Source organism: Drosophila arizonae, chromosome 4, assembly GCF_054131065.1.
Source record: "Drosophila arizonae isolate 15081-1271.41 chromosome 4, UAZ_ARI_1.0, whole genome shotgun sequence".
In the NCBI taxonomy this organism is placed as follows: domain Eukaryota; kingdom Metazoa; phylum Arthropoda; class Insecta; order Diptera; family Drosophilidae; genus Drosophila; species Drosophila arizonae.
Window position 1 is genome coordinate 10,494,871 of NC_142924.1, and position 15,300 is coordinate 10,510,170.

Here is a 15,300-nt window from a genome sequence, read left to right on the forward strand (position 1 = left end):
AGGAAACCGTTTAAAGTTGGAGCAACAGAAGCTGAGAGCTTTTTCTATCTCTCTCTTACTCTCTGTATCTCTCCCTGTGGCTCTGCTTTAAATTTATTGATCACTTCTTTAGCCAATACACCTCCCTTTTGGTTTCCTTTAGTTTCTTATCTTCGCTTCTCTACAAGATTCTCTTTTTCTAGTAATCTATTCTTCTGCCTCTTGCCGTATCTCTTTATTGCCCTCTTCACATTCTCTTCCCCTTTTCGCATCAAGCATCTCTGATTTGTTTCTTCTGTTCAATATCGTCTCCCTATGCGCTGGCCATGGCTTAGATTTCTATTATGATGATCCAGTTGCCTTATTGATATTACTTTAAGCTCTATTAAACATATTCACCCCCTTCCAGTTCTAATCCCACACAATGCCGCACAACTTTCTGGTCATATGCCATAGATTTCTAAATTCAAATAATAAAAGCCAAGCAGCCAGACAATGAAGTCCCTGTCCAGCACCCGAATCAGCAGAAGCAGCACCAGCACCAGCAGCAGCCTGTTGACAACAACAACAACAACAAGAACGAGAACGAGAACTGGAACACGAACAACAATAAGGACAACCACACGTCGAGAACTGCTGTGCTGGTGGGGTCATAAGGACTGGGCCGAGATCAAGGGTCGTTTAGAGGTTGGGAGTTGGGAGTTTTGGCCTGGCAGCTGGAGGAGCATGTGGGAGAGTGAATGCAGACGGCGAAACACTGCAATAAAAGTGTGCTGCAGATGCATGCAATGCAGAGGGCGGGAATTTACATTTAGTTTATGAGTAGACAAGCGACGACAATAGTGGAGAGCGTCATGCTGCCCCGGATCCCGTTTCAGTTCCGTGTGCTCCCACTCACACTACCAGCTTCAATTGAAGTTCCAGTTGCAGCAGCAACACGACGAGCAGGAGCAGCAGCAGCAGCAGCAGCAGCAGCAGTAGTTGCCGCAGCTGCTGTTGTTGTGGCGCGCCGAAAGGTCATACACAATGAAATGCACAAATGTCAACATTTAACGGTCAAAATGGTCGTACAGCCAGACAGACAGACAGCCAGACAGTCAGTTAGGACGAGAGATAGAGAGAGAGAGATGGAGATAGGCTAGAGCATTGTGTTGTGCTGTGCGGAAGCAACGAACGCTCCAAGTTTAAAGTTTATGGCCAAAGAAAAGTCCGCAGACAATGGGGCCAATGGAAGCAACAGCAGCAACAGGAGCGCTGCTTGGCATAAAACTGATCAGGTTGACAGCAGCAGAGGAAAGCTGCGGCTGCAACTTTATGACATTCACTGGGCGCAGAACTTGCAACAAAGTGTGGCCAGGCCAGGCCATTATCGTGCAATGGAAGAAATCCAAGACATTTGCAATACACTTGATAAGAGCGCAACAAATGTGGAGGGATATAGCTGAAAGAAGAGAGAGAGATAAAGAGAAAGAGAGAGAGAGAGAGAGAGAGAGAGAGAGAGAGAGGGATAGAGAGAGAGATATATATATAGAGAGAGATAGAGAGAGATTTATATATGTAGAGCGGCATAACGAGCTCATCCAAGAAGCTAATACTCTTTACCATAGCTGATCCATGCTCGCCTGCTTTCTCCTGCTTTACTCCTGCTTTACTCCCAAGCCAAGTTGTCGTGCCTCAAAGTAAGAGCATGCACGAGAGTCAAGCTCCAAATTGTGCTAAAATGGAAAGTTTAGCCCGCAGCGGCAGTTCCCTTTTTACAGTCACAGTCACATGTGTGTGTGTGTGATTGTGTGCTATGTGTGTGTGTGTGCGCGCAAAAAGGACCTTTGTGGCAGTTCAATCGTAATGAACTATGCACAAAAATGACCTCCAGGCGAATGCAGCAATGGTGGACAAAAGCAGCAACAACAATTGCAGGCAACCAAACATAGTTAACAAGTTTTTCTCTCTCTCTCTGTGCTCGAGCAAATTACATTTGCTGGGCGGTTTTTTAGGGTTGCCAACGTTTGTAAATTTCACATGTTCGGTCGCATTTTCCTTCCATTTCTCTCTCTACTTTTATTTAGTTTTTTTCTGCCCATTTTATTTTATGTCATCCACTACATGGGCAAAGACTTTAGAAAAGTGCAGAGAACTCAAAATTATGTCTAGCCAGGAAGCAAAGTTTTGCCTTTGTCATTTGTTTTAGCTAAAGTTGAGCATTTTTTTGAGGGTTTTTGTGTTAGTTGCTTTGCTTAAGCTTAATTCGCATGAAAAAACTTGAAATGAATTAGTCTGGAATGGAATGGCATACAAGCATTTCAAATGGAATAGAATAAAATGAAAATGAAAATCAAATTTACCGAGTTATGGCTGAGGAAGCGAATGCCTGAAAATATGTTTCAAATGGAGACACTTCAATATTCTGTAGAGCATAAAAGATGACAAAGATGAGAGACGTAGAGAGAGAGAGAGAGAGGGATAGAGAGAGACAGTAGCTCGATTCGATTCTTACGCTTAAATGGAAAGTCATGAGCTTGAGCAACAACAATGAAACTCTGTTGCCTCAACATGAATTCTACGAATCCCTCGGATGTTTCTTAATACCACTCGTATGGGATCTTTTTCAACTAGATTACATTAGTCAGCGCTGCGTTCGCTTAGAGAGAGGGGAGTAAAAAGCATGGTAAATTGAAGGCCTTGCAGCCGAGCTGTTCATTATATCAACTGCTGAAACTTCTTTGCTGCCTCAGCTCGAACATCTATGAGAATTCTTGGCACTACGCTTCAGCATGGCGCACTATATGACTGCCTTTTCCGACTGCAGCAAGTGTACTCTGTATGCACATGCACGCACACACACGCACACACATGCACAGTTAGCAAACACATACAGCAAACAGCACGCACTGGCAGCTTGGCCCATAATCAGCCATTACAGAAAACTGCAGCTGGGACTAACTGTTTTGACAGTGCAACAGAGTGCGAGAGAGAAAGACAGAGAGAGGGGTAGAGAGAGAGAGAGAGAGAGAGTGAGGCAGCCAAACACACGTTTGTTTTGGCTTGTTGCAACGACGACGACAACGACGACGATGCCGACGTTGTTGACGTGGCTCGTTGCCACATTGCCGCAGTGCGTCAGCTGGAGCTGAAGTCTGGTCAACAGCAGGCGCTGCCGGAAACGAGACTTCAAAATTTGACACTCGCGCTGGCAGCGGCTGTGGCTGCCATGTCGATTTGCATTCATGACCATCGACAATTGCTCTAATACTTTCAGCATTGTTGGGGGCGTGTGTGTGTGTGTGTGTGTGGAGCTCGCTGTGAGGTAAATTTATTCACACCCATAATTATGGCAATTGGTAGTCAAGCAGCGCCCAAAAGTATGCAGCTCATATGAGCTGGCTGCAAGAGTAGGCTGGTTGCAGCCACTGAAAAATGGGAATAGCATCTGCGACGTCTGCTGCTCCTGCTGCTGCTCCTGCTCCTGCAGCGGCTGCCAAGAGTTGTCGTCGTTGTCGTCTTTTTGGAATTTAATTAAACTTTACACAAGTAAACAAATGACAGTCTGCAGCCAATGCCGATGTCGACGCCAGCGCTGCTGCATGCATGCATGGCTATGCATGTGTATGCATGTGTGTGTGTGTGTGTGTGCATGTCACATGGCCACAGAATGAATGCGGAGCGGCAAGCGGCAAGTCAAGCGAGCATTTTATTAAAGAAAAGTTGCGGCTGGAAAATCGTTGTGGGCTTAGGTCAACCAAGAGTTGCGCAACGGCAACATTTCTTGGTTTGTTAATTATTGAAATAAGTTTTTGGAGCTTACAATACACAAATACGTTATACATGGCAAACGTGGGCTGTAAAATAAGTAAATGACATTTGTAATTGAGAGAGAACGAATTTACAACAAATCTAAAAAAATATTACGTATACGTAATGTAAATGCAATTTAAATTGAATAAGTAATCTATGTATCTATGTATCTATGTATGTATGTATCTATGTATCTATGTATCTATGTATCTATGTATCTATGTATGTATGTATCTATGTATCTATGTATCTATGTATCTATGTATCTATGTGTCTATGTATCTATGTATCTATGTATCTATGTATCTAAATATCTATTGTGTCTATGTATGCACATCTTATGCCTAACATAGCTAACAATTGCAATAATCACTAATATATAAAGCACTACATAATTTTGCGCACTTTCTATAATAATATATTCAGCCCTCGCACAACAGTTAATGTTGCACGTGTGTGGCATTTGCTGCAGCGGCACAAAGTGAGTGAAAGCCAAAACAAAAGCAAAAAGCGCACACAGAGTGGAGCGAAAACCGCTTGGCATTTATTGGTGTTAGTGTTGCAGCAGCCGCACCGCATGGGACGCGCCGCATACGAAAGCTAATCCCCCAGAATTATGCAACAAAAAATTAATTAAACACAATTTAGTTTACCGAGCGCCACCGTTGCGAAAAACCGCGTTGCGCGAAAATCGTTGCGGTTTCTCTCTATATATAGAGAGAGAAAAAAAAAAGCAACAACAACAGCAACAGCGGCAACGTGACACAAATTATTGTTATGCAAAACAACGCAACAAGCCAACAGGCAAGGGCGAGGGCGGGTCACAGGAAACCAAAGCAAAAGAGCAGCCACAAAGAAAGCAAAAAAAAATTTATATATATGTATGTAAAAATAAATAAAAATAAAATCAAGCATAGCAACGGAGGCGGGACGCTGGCTTTGGGGCCACTTTTTGTGGCTACTTGACTTAATACCTGCAATAATTATTATAACGATGCAGAGCGAAATCTTTTTAACGCCATAAAAAAGGCCAGGCCGAGGGACTGCCAGGCAATAAAAAGCGGCTCGGATAAGCACTTGGACTTTGCATTGAGCGATTTATTTTCGCATATAGAAAACAATTTATGTCCAATGATTTGGGCCCGGCAAACGATTACGCTACAATTTCGCCAAAGTTGGAGGCAATGAAGCTGGGCAGTTGAAGAGTTTTGTATGGATGGAAAGCAGGACGATTTTAGAGCAGATTTAGATTAAGCCTCAGCTTGAAATAAGCACAGTTTGAGGCAGGCTTCAATATCATTTGCATTGCACTGCTTTTATTCTATTGTTATGTATATAAAGATCATGTGAAAACGTGAAGGATTTATATAATGAGATTGAAATTGTAATTCTAATTTTCTGGCTAACTGTATTAATTGAAAATTAAAATACATTTAAATTTATGTAAATTAAAGACACATTTTATATCTACATATATTTGTCAGAGGATTATAAATGAAAAAGGTTTTAGAAGAAGAATTTTGGAGAATTTAACAGGAGTCTTAAGTGCAGAAAATCTTCTTCCTAAAACTATCACAGCTTTAGATAGTTCATAATATGTTCCACTGCTTTTATACAGATATTTATCATATAAATATAATATATATATTAAAAATTCTTCTATTGAAAGACTGTAGTATGATTTCTACAAATTTTAGTCATTAAATATTTAATTTCATATATTATAAGCAATATTTCTGCTCTCTCACACATTTAGCTACCTTTCAATTGAATTTGTGTTCGAAATATATCTCTTTTTGGCAATTTCCTATCCCTTTGCAACTATTTCCATAAGGCAATTCAAACAGATATCATAAATTGGAACACTTAACGCATAGATCGCATTTAAGTGCCATTTGAATATGGCGCCATGTGCCTTTGGGCGCTGAACACGCCTTTTCATTAAATTCAATTTTAAAAAGAGAAATTTTTAGTGCCCAGCCATAAAAACTGGCCAGGAGCTGGGCGCATACACAATAAGAATGGATGAAAAAATAAAAAAAAAAAAGGACGACGTATCGCGAAGGTCATCAATTACGGGGCCCACAAGGCACGTCGTCTGCATGGCTAACAACAACAACAGCAGCAGCAACAACAACAACAACAACAGCGCAACATGAGGCAGTTGCAAATAACTTTGCTGAAGCTCACATTATCCGGCCATAAGCACAAGTAGGAAACAGCTCAGCTTCTGGTTCTGGTTCTGGTTCAGGTCCAGGTCTGGGGGAAACTCTCACGCCTCTACTCTGGCGCATTTGGCGTCTCTCTGGACTGCCTGACTGGTTGGCTGGCTGGCGGGCAAACACAAAAATGAAATGCTCTGCAGATATTTCAAAAGCCATTGACACCCTTTCGGCGAGGAGTGGCAGCGGCTGCTCGAGGCCTGCCTTTGAAAAGCTGAATGACCAAATAAATCATATCAAAGTGTCATATAAAAATCGTAATCAGATTTTGAAGCACATACAGGGAGAGAGAGAGAGAGAGCGAGAAGGGGAGAGCGCAGCGTGGACGCAGCGACAACAAGACAGAGAGAAATATGTTCACCATACTCATACGCCCCGTAAGCCGACTCCATTAAAAGTGCTTATAAATAAGGTGCTTGAAAGGCAAGTGCAGACACACACCCGGGCTGCCCGCCGTATTGCAGAGCACACAATGGAGCATTCGGGGCTCCATAACCAACAAGCGTTGCAGCAAATGTGATAGCCAAAAGCCGAAATACGGAAACCGCCGCCCATCGCCCAGTTTTGAGTGTGTGTAAATTGCAAAGACTATTTGACAAACGTCGGTCAAAAGCCCAAAACACGGCACACACACACACACATGGCTCGCACTCACATGGACACAGAGACAAGTCGACGACCTGCTCTGGATTTTTGTTTAGCACTCGCTGTGTGATGGCATCTCTTGGATCTCGACTCAGCTCGACTCGACTCGACTCGACTCTGCTCGGTGCACAGTTAATAAAAAATAATGTGCTTCAATGCGGTTTATTCAATTTTATGGTCGACTTTTCAAAAAAGCCCGCACCACACAACGGCCATCCAGCATGGGCCAAAGCCCCTCGCCCCTAGGCCCTCAGCCCCTCTGCCCCTTGCTCCTTCTACTTGGCCTTTATTAAAAAGAAAATAGAATTTTCGGTTCGGTTCAGAGTGCCATGTGGGCGTGCCTCAGCATGGCATGGTGAGCGGTTTGTGCCGAATCATACACACATACATACATAAACACACACACACACACACGACCGCCCATAATGCGCTGTTGGTCGCTGATGTTGGCCGCCTTTTTTGAATATTTATGAGTTTGCTTTTAAAATTATAGATGCAGAGGGGCCAAAGGCTGCTGAAAGCTGCTCCACAGCCTCAGCTCCAGCTCGGTGCGGTTCAGTTCAGTTTCGGTTCAGTTTTGGTTTGTCCATATTGTCCACTTGGCACTGCGTGCTGAGTGCGTGCCAGTGTTTGGAAAGTGCACAAGACAATCTCACTTGAGCTATTTATCAAAGCTTTGGACTCTGGCAGCCTGATGGCATTTGCGATGGGCGGCTTAGCTCACATATTGATGCGAGTGAGTGAGTGAGAGGCGTAACACTATAAATTTAATAATAAATATGCCAAGGAATTTAAGAGTATGCACGTATCTAATAGAGCAATAAAATCATAATAGATAATTCAAGGAAATAAATTCAACTTGTGCCGAAATATAAATTTCCAAAAATATTTACACAAATTGCATGAACTCAAATAGGTATATGTGTATATGTATTTGTATATATATCATGCTCTAAACTGTACAAAAGGCAAATCTAAATTGCAATGCGATAAATGCAAATATCCAATTTCAGTTATTTGAGCAAATGCTTAAAGCGTTTAAAATTATACGCATAGAGTGGAGGGGCAGATGAGTGTGCGGTAGGTGTGGTCGTTCAACCAAAACTCCAATTCGAATCGGAGTTTAACGTCAATAATTGCCTTCAATTACATTTATTTATTTGCACGCACTCGCCCCCACTCGCCCCCTCTCGCTGCTGATGAGCTCCTGTTGTTGATGATGCTGATGCTGATGCTGCTGCTGCCTAGGCCGGACTCTGGCTGTGGCAGGGCGATTGGTTTCGCTTTGATTCGCATTTCATTTATGCATGGAGTCTACTGGGCACGTCTACTATTTTATTTTATTTTATTTCACTTTTTTTGCTCCTTTCTATCTCTCTCTCTCTCTCTCTCTCTCTCTCTCTCTCTCTCTCTTTCTCTCTCTGTCTCTCACACACGCACACACACAGAGAGCTCACTTGCTTTATTATGATTATCATGTTTTATTCAACAATTGATGCGCAAATTGGCAGTTGTCTGGATCATTTACAACTCTACACACGTGGAGGGCAACAACACGGCTAGCTGTCGAGCCAATGAGGACAACAGGCGTACTAGAGTTAAGCATAAATCATACAGAGATACATTCTGCGAATCGTCACACAAGCAATTCCAGCCAAGTTGGAGATATACCTATATATACATATATATCTGAGACAAATGCAATCACTACCTCAGCTAATTAGCTTTGATTAAAATCTGCTTAAATCACAGTAAGCAAAGACTCTTCAGTTGAAATTGATTTCGGGAACGCCTTCAATTGATTGCCCTGACGGGGCGTATGATTAATTTGCAATACAAACAGCAAACGCTTGGGCGCACTGTAACCGCAGACGAGTGCGCGGCCCGTGCTAAATGGTAGAGCGTAAATTTGTAGAAAATACTTGATTTCCGTGCACGTAATTAAGTCCATTTGTATGACACCCATTTGAACCCACGCACACTCACACACACACACACACGCCGACGCCCCACCACAATTGCACTGGCGAGTGAGCAGAGTGAGCGTGAAGTTAAGAGGTGACAATAAACTTATATGAAATTAATTGCGCATACTGCAGCAATCAGACAGCGACGCGTACTCCTCGGCCCTCCAATGGACGCCCGGCTCATGCATTAATTAACAGTCAAGTGTCAGAGAGGCCTGGCGCTGGCGCAGCGCAAAGACTCCCAGGTGGCTCGACTGTCTGCCCGCACAGACAGGACGGGCTATCACACTTTCAACTAATTAAATAGCTTTTGATTTTTCACAGCATATTGCGAATTTCCAATATTAAAGATATCGTCCAACAAAGAACAGCAGGAGCACCAGAGCGTTTCCGCTGGCCAGCCAACCGCCAACATATGTTCAATATTTGCATAAATATTTTAATAAAAATTAAAAATGTATAGCAAGGACGCAAAGGGAGCGACTGGCAGAGGGGGGAAAGCTGCAAGTACAACAGCAGCAGCAGCAATGTTCAGACACACGCAACGCGTCCATTGAGATACATTTTTTTTTTTTTTTTTTTAATGAAAAACCAAGAAAGACAATGTGCATTTTGTGGAGCAAGACAAGTGCCAAATACTCTACAAATTATAAATTTAAAAATCATATTTATATAAAAAAATATATATATATTTTTGGTATAGAAATTCATAGCTAAGTGGAATTTAGATAATAGAAAATATTTTAAAATTATTTTTAATAATTTTTAAGAATGACAAGAATTCGATTCAAGCTTCTCTTAGAAATTCTTATATATTCAGGGCTAAATTAAAATTTTTGTTCTTTAATTATCAACATAAATGCTCTCTCTTTGGTTCTGTATCTCTCTTCTGCTCTATCTTTCTTTCTCTCTTTATTTATCTATCTTTCTCTCTCTCGTATCTCTCAAAAGTCATCAACAACACTTGGTAGAGTATGACAATCGAGGCTGAACCCTCTCCATGACAGCGGCTGCTAACCGCAGCGCGTTGTAAAAATTTGCGCATCGATTTGTGGCCAGACGACGACGACAAGAGCCAGACTCCAAAAGAGAAACCAGCCAGACAGAGGGCCAGCCAGACAGAGAGCCAGTCGGCCAGCCAGAAGGCACAGGCCGTGCGAGCGAGCAACGTCCAGTTCCCGCTGGAATAGGAGCAGCAACAGCAGCAGCAAGAGTAACAGGAGCAGGAGCAGGAGCAGGAGCAGTACGCTGCACCGTGGGCAACAAATGCAAATGACATTGGTCGTTGGGTCGTTAGGTCGACGGGTCGTCAGGTGGCAACGCTTTGATTAGCGACCAATTTAAATGCAATCGAGTTGCGCGACTAGCGCCAGTGCAGACGGAAGGCAAACAGCTAAACAGCTAATTTGGCTGCATAATGCCCACGGTGCACAGAGCATTGCACATTCGCCAGGCCGCGCTGCAGTTTGTCAGGCTGTGAGGGAGCCCAAAAAAATATATAAAATAAAAGACGAAAACTAAAGGCAACATGCAAAGGGTAATGGTAATGGCTCGCCTATAGACAATGAGAGCTGGGCGGCTACAAAAAACTTCAAATATTAAAATCATGCAAATTATATATAAAGAAAAGTTTTTGATGACATATAGATAAAGTAGTGGCAGAAAGAAATGTAAAATCTTAATAGCAACTTTGTCTTTAATTGCGGAAACTGCTGGCAATTAAATTTACCATTTTCAAGAGCTTTAAGCTCGCTCATAAGGCTTTAATGTGTTTGAAAATCTATGAAGGTTTTCAGCAAAAATTTAGTTAGCATAAAAATACTTAAAGCTATATTTAATATGAATTGAGATTTATTTTAAATTATATATTAAAAGAGATAGAAAATATAGAAATTATTTAATAGGAATTAAGAGCTGGGAAAAAAAGTTATAAATATTGAAAAATAATAATAATTCATAAATCGATAACAAATATCTACCATCAAGTAATAAAATCACAGTTAATCTAAAATTTTCAATTTTCAAATTCAAAAAGAAGCTTTAAATATCGTACAAAAGCTTTAATCACTTATAGTAGAGCTTAAAGCTTAGTGTGCTTTGAAATATCAAGGATCTGTAGCTTACAAAATCCTGTCGAAACGAGCAGCCAAACTCTTTAAGCAACCCTTTTCTTTTCGACACCCACACAGCAGCAAGCTGGCACAGTCGAGCACAGTATTTGTTTGTTTAAATATATATATTCATACATATATATCCGTCTATGTGTGTGTGAGTGCGTTTGAGAGGGGGTCCGTATTTGGTTGATGCCCGGAAAACCCAACGCGACGCGCCAGTTATTGTTTTGCCACTTCAGTTTCTATTGTTATTGTCAGGCGGCCGCAGCCGTCGCGTTGCTGCTGCAGCTGCAGCTGCTGGTGCGTCGACGCCGGCAGCGACGGCTCTGAAGGCAACGACTCCATGTCCGGGCACTCTGCAGCGTTTTGTGGTTGGGGCTGTTGTTGTTGTTGTTGCAGCAGCGGCGATTATGCAATTTAATTTTGATTTAAGTGCAAAATGAAATGCCAGCGCTTGTTGCAACCTTTTGTGGATGCAACAACTGCTGCAGCAGCAGCAGCAGCAGCAGAGACAATTGCAACAACGGCTAATTCTATTGACTTTGCTAATGACGTAATTAAGCGCATTTGGCCTGCGCTGCGTATACGCAACATTTTGTGCGCCATTGTGATTTTAATTAAGTTCCTTTTAATGATTGTCCGCAACAAAACAGAATGCGTAAAAGAGTATAAAATATCTCAGCTTATTTCTCTGCTTCGCTCTCTACTCGTCGTCTCTTTTTAACAGCGAATTATTTTGACAGATTGCACGAACGCCGACGTCTTCAGCTGCTGTTGTTGTTGTTGTTGGCAAGTGTAAATTTATGCAAATTACATCAATAAAAACATTCCGTCTTCGGTTTTTTGAGCATCAGGCCCGTTATGATTTGGCCAAGATGGGCGGCCGCGTGTAGCTCATTTTCTATTAACAACTGCGTCCATAAAAACAGACAACGAAGCAGCCATTGCCTGGCGACGTTGACGTTGACGTTGACGTCGACGTCGAGGCTGGCGCTGTCGCTGTCGTTGGCGTTGGCGTTGGCGTTGGCAAAGGCAACGAAGCGTCCAAGCAGAAAACCAACTACGGCACAGGCTCATTTGCATGTCCACCCCAAAAAAGGCAGCCGCCTGACCCCGGACAGCATCCCCGTTTTGCCGTTAGCATCAAAGTCACAGTCACCATGTGGTTACGTCTGTGACAGCGTCGAGACTGACAAGCAGCCGCACAGTGGGCAACAAAGGCAAGCAAATCTAAACAAAAGAAACTCACAGAACAAACCCAAATGAAAACTAAGTTCAGACTCTGCTCAAAATATCTCAGTATCTTCTCTAGTCTTTGCCTTCTTCAGTTGCCTTCCTTCATTTTCCTTTTGCTCAGCATTTCCTTTTCTCGACTTTCATCCGCTAATAGCCAATTTCATACCACTGTGCAGCTGTCGCATCAAGTTTCGCTTTTGGGCACGTTTTGTCTTGGCCCTAATTCAAGCTTCGCACAGAGGCTAATCAACGCCAGGCAACTTGGACGGCAATCGTTAGACAGACCATAAACAGTGGGTAGAGCTGGGCGCCAGTTGAGTTTGGGGAGGTGTTTGGGTGGCTTTGCTCGCTCTTCTTCCTCTTCCTCGTTTTACTTTTTTTTTCTGGTGAACAGCTGACTGGGGCAAGCAGACCGCTAAATTTTATTTAATTTTTGTTTAGCCGCGAAAAGTGGCGTATAAAATTTACTTTGGCTTCGACGCTGATGGCGCTGACGATGCTGACGACAAAGACGAGGACATAAAATAAGGGAAATTGCCAAATGTGACAGCCACAAAGCTGCGCAGGGGCCGGCCAGCGAGGGGCGATCGTATAATGCTCGTATAAATTTACAAAAATTCAACTTTAATGCGACTCGACGGCTGCTGCTGCTGCTGCGGTTGTGGCTGCAACCGCAAATAGAATTAACTTTTCATTTTTTTTTTTGTCCACTTCTTCTGCTTCTGCTTCTTCTTCTTTTTTACCAGCTACACATTTTTGGCTTTGAAGCCGCGCTCCCAGCCCGAGCCTGGGCTGTTGGTAATCGCCGCACATTTAAGCGGGCAATTTGAAGTGCAATAGCGCAACGCTGCAGAGTGCGAGTGTGTGAGAGAGAGAGGGGGAGAGGGGGAGCGAGAGGGAGTGCAAGGAGACGGCATTAAGGCACACAGGAGTAGCTGGAAACGATGCTATAAAAGCTCGCATATGAGCCGGCAACAGTTGCAACAGGGGCCGGCCACCAAATTGGCAGCACATTGGCGGCACTATGGCAAATGGCCACAATAAAAAAGCCGTTTGCTGCATTCTCATGCGCAACTTGGCGGCGAAATCAAAAAATATAAGCGCACCCACAGAGCCAAGCAGAACCAGAAACAAAAAAAAAAACAAAAAACCGAAAGAGCTGGAAAAAGAATGAGGCAGAGAGCGAACTGCAAGACCAGCAGCTACTTACAAAAGTTTGTGCCATCGACGCCAGCACCGCAAGGCATAAAGCAAGGCCATCTCCTTCTGATACACACACACACACACACACACACACACTAACACACACTCTCACACACACACGACTAGTGCTCGCTATGGCAGGGCAGTAAAATGGCCAAACGCATGGAAACAAACGAGCATTGAAATTGAATTTAACAGCAAACAGTTTTAAGTAGCGACCATAAGAGTGAGTCCAAGAGGGGGAGAGCGAAAGAGTGGAAGGCAGAGAGGGGGAGGGAGGTGGGCGGACAACAGCTCATATATCTGATAGAAAGAGAGAGTAGCGGGCGCAGAACCAACATCTTTGCGTCTCTGGTGAAGTTTGTATGCGCTAATGGAGATGGATGCGTTGAAGTTGCTGCGGCCACATTGCGTATGCGTGACGCCGTATTGAAAATGGTAATTTTTCAATATTACGCATGCGACATGTGGTGCGAGCCAAGGTGCAGGCATTAGAGTGACTGTGAATGCCACAGTTAGATAAATAAATAGCAGGCATTAGCAAGAAGCAGAGCAATAACAAATGAAACATTTGGCAAACGAGCGAAGTGAATAAGAAGAGAAGCTCAAGTTGAATGGGGGGATCTTAAAGCATCGATTGATCAAGAAATTACAACATAGCATTAGATAGGAAAACAGTTATAACAGAGGATCCTGATATACATATGCTGAGTATCTTCCATTGATCTAAGCTTTAGCAATCATTCACTAAATATAGTATATAAACTCATTACAGTTGCGACTTGCAACACACACAGCCATTCACTTTAGCGCGGAGCTGGCCCTAGGGCATGGCACAGCCAATGGACTGCACATATCAATTGTAGGGCACTGCCGCATTCTGGCTGCATATCAGCAACAGCATCATTTGCCATGTCTGCGACTTATCGCCCAAAGAAATGTGCAGCAAAATAGATTTCACAAAACTCACAGCCAGCAGCAGCAGCAGCAACAACAACAACAAACAAAAGCATTTCAAATGGAAAAAACTGCAATAACAGTTCGCCAGTTCGTGCTGCTGTTGTTGTTGTTGTTGTTGTTGTTGTTGTTGTTGTTGTTGTTGTTGTTGTTGTTGTTGTTGTTGTTGTTGTTGTTGTTGTTGTTGTTGTTGTAGCACGGTTGTCGAAGCAGCGCCAAACGATACGAGCTTATGTGGCGGATAATACAAGGGGATTTCATTATTTCGGCACTTACGACCGAATAAGCACTAAGCAATTTGAGCAACGTAGCCAGCAAGGCATGCCAAATCCTTTGGGATAATGACAACGACAGCAGTTATAGACTTTAAACCTAAACATAACGCCTGCTGCAGCAGCAACAGCAACAGCAGCAACAGCAGCAACAGCCACCCAGTTTGAACAGCTCGAGCTGCTCGAGGAGCCAAGTTCGAACAACGAGTAAATGAGCTGTCAAAGTTTTTAATGCAGCGACGTAGCTGGCGTTGCTGTGGCTGCCAACAACGGCGACGGCGATGGCGACGGCAACGGCGACGGCGACGCCACCAAATGGCAACGGGCACGAGCTAGACAAGTAAATCTTATTGTGCAGAAAATGGCAAATTTCCCCAGACGGCCAACAGCAGCAGCAGTGGTAGCATCTTAAATACACTTGGCTTTGGCTGAAAAGGTGGCTTTGGCTGGGTGGGCGTGGCTGGTTTGGTATGACTGCAGCAGCAGCAACAGCAGCAGCAGCAAACATTTTGAAGCATTTTTCAGCATTGAGCAGACATTTGATTGAGAATGTATTGTATAATTTCCCAAACGTATTTAGTGTCAGCAGCGAGACGCCAAAAAGCGCAATACGGAACGACCAGCAACAACAATGAAAAGACCAAGAGCAGCAGCAACAACAACAACAACAACAGCAGTTGGAGGCGACACATAAACAAGACAAAGCTTTCGTTTTAATTTTTTTTTTTTTTTCTTTGTTTTTAGCCAGGCGAATGAATAAATAAAAATATTTTATTGTGCCGAGGCGAGCTGCTAGTGATTGATTAAAGCCTATGCTAAATAATATAGTTAAAGCCAGTCTATGTGCATTGTCAGAGAGAGTAAAGCAGTTAGACACGTAGAGAAAGAGAGAGAGAGAGACTGAGATGGGATA